Source organism: Rattus norvegicus, chromosome 9 (genome assembly GCF_036323735.1).
Source record: "Rattus norvegicus strain BN/NHsdMcwi chromosome 9, GRCr8, whole genome shotgun sequence".
Taxonomy (NCBI): Eukaryota; Metazoa; Chordata; class Mammalia; order Rodentia; family Muridae; genus Rattus; species Rattus norvegicus.
In genome coordinates, this window is record NC_086027.1 from 119302491 (window position 1) to 119311725 (window position 9235).

The 9235-nt window shown below is 42.1% G+C and overlaps 2 non-coding genes across 2 annotated transcripts; one reads left to right on the forward strand and one right to left on the reverse strand.

Annotated features, from left to right (window-relative positions):
* Positions 1-4181: 4181 nt before the first annotated feature.
* LOC120094863 (U6 spliceosomal RNA) lies at positions 4182-4290 on the forward strand. The gene has a single exon (XR_005489562.1). It is a non-coding gene; the product is annotated as a U6 spliceosomal RNA (small nuclear RNA).
* A 4603-nt stretch (positions 4291-8893) lies between these two features.
* LOC120094915 (small nucleolar RNA SNORA17) lies at positions 8894-9019 on the reverse strand. The gene has a single exon (XR_005489604.1). It is a non-coding gene; the product is annotated as a small nucleolar RNA SNORA17 (small nucleolar RNA).
* Between the last annotated feature and the right edge of the window lie 216 nt (positions 9020-9235).

Consider the following 9235-nt stretch of genomic DNA (forward strand, 5'->3'; position numbering starts at 1 on the left):
AAATAGGAATGCATTCATTAGTTACTCAAAGTTTGTATGTATAGCACTGATCAGAATGAATGGTTTTAACAAACACTATGATAATTATGATTGGTGGGTACTGTTATACTCTAGAGGACATCACACTGAACTCTATTGCTGAAAGTGGGATACATAGCTCAGTGACCCCAGTTTCCCATGGGAGCTTGCTAGAAATGCAGAATGATAGGTCTGGTTCTGGTCTGCTGAAGTGAGTCTTGTCCTCTGAAGAGATCCCAGTGGCTTGTACACAGGGTGGAATTTAAAAAATTCTGGTGTTGTCCCTCCTCAATGAGAGCAGTCGATGTAGGGACACAATCCCACCACTGAGAAAGTTCACGTCTTGCTTAAAGATGTGTGTTTGATTAGTGACCCAAGTCTTTGCTCTGAAACTCTCAGACTTTCAGCTTTTCCCCATCAATTTTATCTAATATTGTTTCCTATCCTCTTCTCCTTTCCCTGTTCCCTGTTCCCCTAAGCCCTTTCAGTTTTTTTGGGCATCAGTTAGCTTACATTTGGTCTCTCTTCAGAGCAGTCACTAACAACTTGTTTGTCACCTTTCCTGATTTCTTCCAATATAAACCACTTGACCTGTAATTCTGGGCTTATTTCCCTTTGTTTTCTCTTCTTTCTTCAAATTTTCTTACTCGGGTTTATCATGTTATTCTTACTTTCAGAACCAAATATGCTATTGAGTAGTCAGAAAAGATCTAATTACTAATGGTGGCAAATAACTATTTAAAAAAAATCACCTTTGAGAGGAAGAAAAAATCTGTGGATTTGAGTGACTTGTCACTGACGGCCTTGCCCTTTCTGTCTTCAATGTCCTGATGCTGGAGGCACACAGATAGTCTCCATGATGTCTACCAAAGGTTTTATATATGCACTGTAAAGTTCTGTTGTTATGTGAACCCGGAGAAGTTGGAGTTCTAAGGAAATCTACCAAAGCACCTCACCAACACATTCTTAATTCATATTTGGAATATTTTATCTTCTTTATAAAATGTATTGTTTTAATTTATTATCATTATTTATTATTGTTATTTCTACTATTGTTATTTATTGGGCATTGTATTGATCAATGTGCTGTAAAGAACATTCCCAATAATCCCTGCTTGGTAAATAAAAAGCTAGAGACTGTGACTGGGCAGGGGAGAGAGGAAGACAGAATTTCTGATCAAGCAAGGGAATCTCAAGTAGGAACCATGAGGAGAGAGAAGAAAAAAGAAAGAGGTTGCCATGAGGCAGGATGGAGCACGAAGATGGACCATGAGCTTGTGATCAAGAGATGTGTATGTGGAGGTGAGAGAGGACACTGAGGACCTGGTTCTCCTTCTTGGTTTGGGAGATGGAACTCAGGACCTTAGGCTGGTATCCCAGGTACTTCTACCATCAAGGCATCTTGTTGGCTCTCACCTTTTTCTTCCCCCCCCTCCTCCCCCTCCTCCCCCTCCTCCCCCTCCTCCCCCTCCTCCCCCTCCTCCCCCTCCTCCCCCTCCTCCCCTCCTCCCCCTCCTCCCCTTCCTCCCCCTCCTCCCCCTCCTCCCCCTCCTCCCCCTCCTCCCCCTCCTCCCCTCCTCCCCTCCTCCCCCTCCTCCCCCTCCTCCCCCTCCTCCCCCTCCTCCCCCTCCTCCCCCTCCTCCCCCTCCTCCCCCTCCTCCCCCTCCTCCCCCTCCTCCCCCTCCTCCCCCTCCTCCTCCTCCTCCTTCTTTTTGCAGTTCTTGATTCCCTTTCATTTACGGTCTCTTTTTCCTGTGTGTGTGTGTGTGTGTGTGTGTGTGTGTGTGTGTGTGTGTCTGTGTGCGCGCGCGCACGCGTGTGTGTATGCATATCAGTGTACTTATTTTTTCCTTACTTACTAAAAGGGAAAGAAGATATTGTATACATATATGAAACTTAGAAATATACATCTTTGAGGTGCTTACTGAAGGTGCTATTCATCATTCAGCATGCATAAAAGTAGGCATTGGATGGTCACAGAGCTCCAGACATTCCCAAGAAAATTCTGTGGTGTACACTTTCAGGTCTGTGTAGAAGCTTAAGGGGAAGCTTTAAGGAGCAACCGTGTTTCTGTATTGAAGCAGGCTCACTACATGCAGTATTAGCATAATTCTATTTGCTTACTATTTTGACAACCACTAAAAAACTTTCCCCAAAGATATTGGTGATGTGGGTGTATTTACTTTGCTAATTTTATAGGACATCCCTTTTGTCCAAAAGTTATGATGTGGTAATTTGTAAAGGAGTTGAGAATAATTTGGGAAAGAAAGAAAAAAGATAAAGAAAGTTAAGTTTCTTTAAAAAAATCAATACAGAAAATAAGAAATAGTTCTTGAGGTTCAGTGAATTACAAGAAGTTCTGGAGGCTGAAGCCACCCCAAGGTGAAAACCAGGGATTTTTGGTTCTCATCTGTTCTAGTATGGTTTTTTTGTTGCTGTGATAAACACATGACCAAAAGCAATGAGGAAAAGGAAAGCATTTGTTTATCCTATAGCTCCCAGGTAACTGTGCACCACTGAGGGAAGTTAGGGCTAGAACTGGAGGTAAGAGCTAAAGCAAAAACCATGGAAGAACACTGCTTTCTGTCTTGTTTTCCCTGGCTTGCTTTCCTCTCGATTTCCCAGTTACCTTTCTTCTGCAGCTCAGACCCAGTTACCAGAGATTGGCTGTCCTGCATCAATTAGCAATTAAGAAAATACACCCATAAACATACCTATAGACCAATGAAAGGAAACATCTCTATGACTGATATCTCCTGTTTCCTGATAGACCTAGGTTTGTGTTGAGTTGACAAATACTAACCAGCACACTGTCCATAGTTTTCTTGGATTGATAACACCTAAAATTTTGTTAATAGAGTTTATTGGTTTTGTAGCTTTAATCAGAGAGGGTATACATTGAGTTATATCATGTTGGATTGGATGCATTAGTATAACTTTGGTCAATGGGTTCTTATAGGTAGGTTTGCAGGCAGTAGTTTTGATACCTGTTCATTACTGTGTGATAATACCTGTGCTTATTAGCCCTGCTGGTCATTCACACTTCATTTTGAGGGAGCAGAACTGTTTAGCTTTCAAGATATTCTCTTTTTATTTTCTATGTTGTTGCAGATATTTTTCCCATTCTGTGGCTTGCCCTTTATTTTGTTAACAGTCCCTTTTTATATAGTTATGTCTGTCACCTTTCCATTTCTGTTTAGAGTTTTTGGAATGTGTGTGTATGTGCACAGACATGTGTGTATGACTGTGTGACTGTGGACTGAGTCCAGAGCTTTGCAGTGCTTAGATAAGCACTTGGCCATTAGCCTGTACATCCACTCTAACTCTACCTACTGCATCTAAGGAATATTTCCCTGCATTAGAATCCTGAAGATATTTTCTACACATCACCTCCAGGGGTGTTTTGTTCTTCTTCCCTACTGTGGAAGCTGACTTAGCCACATAGTTCTCAACCCTGACCCACTGAAGACTAAGATATCTCTCTCTAATTCCTAGGAGTATGGTTGACTGATAGCTCTAGGTTGGGTTCTTTGCAGAGGGCTCTGTCTAGGACTCTCCTAAGAGAGTCATTCTGCCAAAAATTCTGCCTCTTCCATATGGTAAACTGGACCCAATGCCTGCTCAATGGATGGTCAAAGGTCTTGGCCCCTTGCCTTTATTTTAGACAATTCTGAAGGGTCATCCCATTTCCTGAGAAACTCATGTGATTAATGGAGGCTTTTGGAGTGATAACATTGTAGTTGAGTCCTTTCTATGACTAATCTTTGTTTTCAGTGCTGAACTTCAGAATATGTCTCAATAAACGTCTTCCACACAAATTTCTGCTTCATGAGGAATCTGGGATAAGACTTGGCTGGAAGTGTTTGTGAAAGGTATGATGTAGCCTTGTGTCATCTTTCTCTATGGATAGCCAGTTGTCTTCATCCACTCATTGAATGGTTGTTTCTTTCTCTGATGTATTGTAAAATGAGTATAATGAAGATACCATTTCTGACTAGATTTGTAACTGAGAGTTTTGTTCCATTAACACATTTATCTATTCTTGGGCAAATGTTACACTTTTCAAATACTCTAAAATTACGATGTGTTGATTTTCTGACATATTTGTTTTGTCAAATAAAATATGTTCTTTTAAAAATTATAGGCAATAGTCTCATACCAAAATGTTCTCATTATGATAGCAAATCTACTAAAACTGAAGCAATACAGAGAAGATTATCATGGCCTTTGTACAAGGATGATATGCAAATTCTGGAAGCATTCCATATTCATAAACAAATAAACAATATATGAAATACAGGCAGTTATTAGCTTTTTCAATTTTAGATGTTTTAAAATAAGATTTTGGGGTTCAACAGAATCAATTGTAATTTTATTAGGGTTGAATTAATCTATACATTGTGATTTTGGAAGGGAAAGAGTGCCTTTCAGTATTTGATATCCTGATCTATACATATGGCTTATTTTTACATTTAGCTAAATTTTCTTTAATTTTTATCAACAGTATTTTTATAGCTGTCTATATTATCAGGCATCAGTTAGTGGATTTATTCCTTGATATTTAATAGGTTTATTTTGTTATAAGTGTTAAATACTTTAATAGGTTTTAGAGGCGGTAATGTCCTCATGGGACAGAAAAAACAGGTATCCTCCAGAGGTCATTCTGAGCAGACTTTCTCCAAGGATGCAAATTTGGCACATTGCATCTGTTGTTTGAATGTGGATCTCATTTTGTCAGATGGACCAACTATACTTTGTCCTACAGTTTTAATGTAATGAAACGTTGCTTTTAGTGAAATCACAAATTATACTTGGAGCTATCTAACAAGACTGCAAGGGAATAAAGGTGCTTGCTGTTGGGCCTGAAGACCTGGGTTGATTACCCAGACCCACATGGTTGAGGGTGAGAGCTGAGTCTCAAAGATTGTCTGTCTCCTGACCTCCACATGTACTCTCCATGTGTCTCTTATATAGGTGACTTTTTTTCTGCGTTTTGCTCTGAAATTAACAGCCATGATAAACTAGCTTATTACCATTCACTTGTTAGAACTAGTGATTTCTTTGTAATTTTTGTGGCCTTAATGTACACAATCATTTCATTGTAGATGATAGTTTTTAATCTTTGTTTTACCAATCATTACTTTTTTAGTGATGTTGGTATCAACCTTGTCTTATTCATGATCTCAAAAGGAAAAATTTCAACTTTCTACTGTTGAAATGCTGTTGAAATTTAATTTTTATAGATATTTTTGGTGGATAATTTGTTCATCTATATTTACTTCTGCTTTTCCATTTGCTTCTGTATCTTGAAGGCTGATTTATGTGGACATTAATCATATTCCTTTGCTCCTGGATTCCAACTGGGTTAATCCATTAGTAGGCTGGTATATTTCCTTTGGAGTACTTCCTTGCTCGGATGAAACTCCCTTGCTGTTCCAGAGTGCAGGGGGACTAGTGTGCCATGTCCAGTTGATAAGGGTTAAAGATGCCTCCTGAAGACAATTTTCAGAAGGATGTAACTGAGCAAACAAAAACTGGACTAGCTTTCTCTAGGCAGTAGAGAAATATAAGAATTGCCAAAGCATTTTAAAAAGTTGCTTTTGGTATTAATGCTAACTTTTTTTATACATAAAGTTGTAAACATTCCTTCTGATCATTTTCCTGTAAATAAGCAAGACACTGGGGATAGATCAATTTGACTCTCTAATTAGCAGTTATTGAACTCTCTCTTTGCTGCTTTGATCAAAAGGACTATCAGTGTAACAGCCAGCTGGACTACCCTATGCCAGGATCAGCCAGCCGTCTGGAATGCTCTACAGATGCCTTGAAATGATTATACAAAAGATTGAACTTGATTGCCCTGGCTCTTGAAGCCACTGCCCCAGCCAGGGCTGTTAGAGACATTTGTGTAGCAGACATTTTGCAATTGTAAAACTCAGTGAACTCTTTCACCTACCAAAGGTGGAGCAAGTCTCCTGGTATAGGGACAGACCATTATTGATCTAAAACACAAGCCTTAACCTCTCTGCATGGTGTTAAAACATGAGTCTGCGATTGGCCTAAAGAAGTGTATGATTGGTCCAAATGTGGTTATGATTGGACTGAATACCCATTTTTAGGATCTAGAGGTGGGCTGCTTGGGTTCATTGAGACACTTCTGTGTTGTAACATTAAGTCCAATAAAGACTTTTCTTTCCTTGTCTATCTTGAGTCCTGAGGTCTGAAATGGTAACAAAACAAGCAAGCAAGTTCACCCAGAGAGCTTTAGTGACAGCTTGCTAGATGACAAACTCCACATCAGCCTGACAGCTAAGGACCCTAGATGTGCGTCACAGGTGGACCACATGCTGCCTGGCTTCACACCTTCCACCCTGGGCTCACTTTACACTCCTAAGTCGTGAGAATACAGTTCTGAGTACAGAATGCCTGCAACTAACAGCTTAATAGGTGAAGTGGTTCTGTCAGCCTTAGTGATTGTCCAGGGTGCTTGAACTTGGCTTTTTACCACCAGCACTAGGATCCTAAACAAGTAAGCTGTTGTTCAGCATCCATTTTCCTTCCATGTGCATTATCAGCAGTTTTAGTTTGGTAGCTGGTGATCTGATGACTGACCACACCTATTTCCACTCACAGGATATAGCCTGTAGCATATGCTTGCTCCTGAGTGATCCTGACCACGCCCAGCACCCTGCAGTTGCATCCACCCTGTGACCTGGCTCAGCTTCAGATCGCAGTTATAAGAGAGGCAGGCACCCCGAATCTGCTCTGCCTGTAGCTACTGAAGAGGGCAGGCAACTGGCTTCAGGGTAACTGAAGGAGCAGCTGGAATTTCATTGGGACTGCTGTCAGACATCCTGTTGCTACCCTGTGTCATGTAGATCCTGTAATTTTTGGATCTGTAGGACCTGCCCCTTCGTAAACTCCAGAAGTTCCTTGATGGGATAGATATTGGGGTGGGTCAATTGGATAATCTGAATGTAGGCTTAAAAGGTATCTAACTCTGGCTCTCTTACTCTCATGCCCTTAGAGATCACTCACTAGCATCCCTATAACCCCAGGGCCAGCTCTACCTGTAGTAAGAATTTTGGTTTCTTTAAAAAATGTTATGGGTGTATGTTTTTGTTTTAATCCCAGGTGTGGGATATAGGGCTGCTTCAGATTGTTCATACCAGCTGACTATGATTTGCCACCTTCTGCCAGAGCATGACTTTGCCAGCTGCAGATAGTTTCTTCAAGTGTATGTCATTTAGAATTGTGGTGACTCTTGAGAGTTTATATAAATAAGTACAAGAGGCCCAAGAGAGCTGTGAGCTGCTACTCTTGGTGCTGGTGGTTGCTGGTTGGAGATATCCTGACAAGGAAGATCAAAATTGCCCTAAGGAACTCGATGCCCCTAAATCAGGAGGAAGAAGTCTAAGGAGATCAATACCCTGTTTCCCTTCTAGCCTTCTTTTACTCCTACCTAGTGTTGGGAGTTAGGGGTTGGAAGAGATAAGGGTAGAGAAGGGTGGTATAAATAGGAACCCATAAAGTAGCCAAAAGTCTGGCTACATCTACCCTGCTGCCCAGGCAAAGTTCAGGGCCACTCTCCTGAGTGTCACTGCTGGTAAGGAAACTGGTTAGTTCTCTCATACTCATGACCCTGGGGCCAGCTCTACTGCCTGCCATAAATGGTGATGGACAAGGAATGGGAGGAGGAAATCTCTTGCTCATTCAAACAGCTGCCCAGCAGAAAAGAGGCAGGGCCAGCTCACCTGCAACCCTCACATCCAGGGACAGGTCTTCTGTGCTGCCCGGGAGAGGGCAAGAACTGCTCTCTTGCACTTAAGATGTCATCAGGGCCAACTCTTCTGCCTCTGCTGGAGGCGGGGGAGTGTGAGGTGGTAAGAGCAAAAGAGAGCTCTTCTGCTCTCATGAATCAAGGGCCAGGTCTCCTGCCTTTTGTTGGTGGTAATGGGAAGTGGGGAGGAGGATACCTCTCTCTTATTCATGAGGAGTGCTAAGGCCAGATTTCCCATGCTTGTATTCTTGAGGGAAGATACCCTGCAACTCCTGCAATGTGCAGCCTGCTCTCCCAAATACTGCAGCTAGTTAGAGGTAGGGGCAGCTTTCCTGCTCTCCTGTCCCCAGGGCCAGCCCTCCCACAATGTCCAGGTGAGGGGTGCGGCCAGTTCTTTACAGCTCTCAAGATTCAACATTTCCCCAGGTGACAACCCAGACCAGGGACATCCTCCTGGTCTTTGTTGGTAATAGACTCATGCTTGTACAAGGTCAAGGCCACTAGTGACAGCACAGGCCAGGACCCCACCATGGTCCCAGGTGGCATCACTTGCTACTCCTATAAGGCTGTTCCTTACTACCCTAACTTTCTAGTTCTGCCTCTCTTCATTGTGCCTACATCATTCTTTCTCTTCCATTTCTCCACCTCTTACTTCCTCCTTCCTGTTAGTGGTGCCTTGTGTCTCTGAGTATCTGAGGTCATCTTAGGAATTGCCTCAGGAGTGCTATTCCCTGCTCACGCATTATGGCACCAGGCAGGGGTTATCTCAGGTGTGGTCTGCCTCTTCAGGCCAGCACAGCTAGACTGGTGTTCATCTCAGGCTGGCTAGTTCCCTGTTTGCCCCATGGTGCTGGTCTGATGGTAGTCTTGGGCTCACTTTTCAACCAGCCTGCCTAAGTGGTCCTATGGGATGGTCATGCGTCTTGGGCTCACTTCAGCCCAAGTCTAGAGTCCCAGGTTTCTTCTAGTCTATGGCTTGTTCCAAGTCCTGGGAGCTTGTCCAGGCCTCTGAGACACTGGACATCTCAGGCTAGCTTCCTGTCCAGCTGCCCTGGCACTGGACTGGTGGTTGTTTCAGCCTCACTTTATTCAGGGAGTATTAGGCTACTAATCGTTCAGTTGTTCATAAGTCAGAACACTGAGCTTAGACATAGCTTCTCCCTTCTTTACTACCTACTGGCATGTAACACAGCAGCCACCTGCAGTGTTTCTAGGGGCAAGCTTAACAATTTGCCTAATTTTCTAAGATTTTAAATCATTTTTTAGTATTTTACTTTTATAAATTTGCAATAAGTGTAAATTTTCAAGAAGATGAACTCTTTTTAAAGAAAGCATTTAGACAAATTTAATTAGAATAAACCACTTATGTATATTGTTATTTCAGATTAAAGCTATTAAAGTGTCAATAATTATTTCCTTAAACCAGATGTGGTAAAG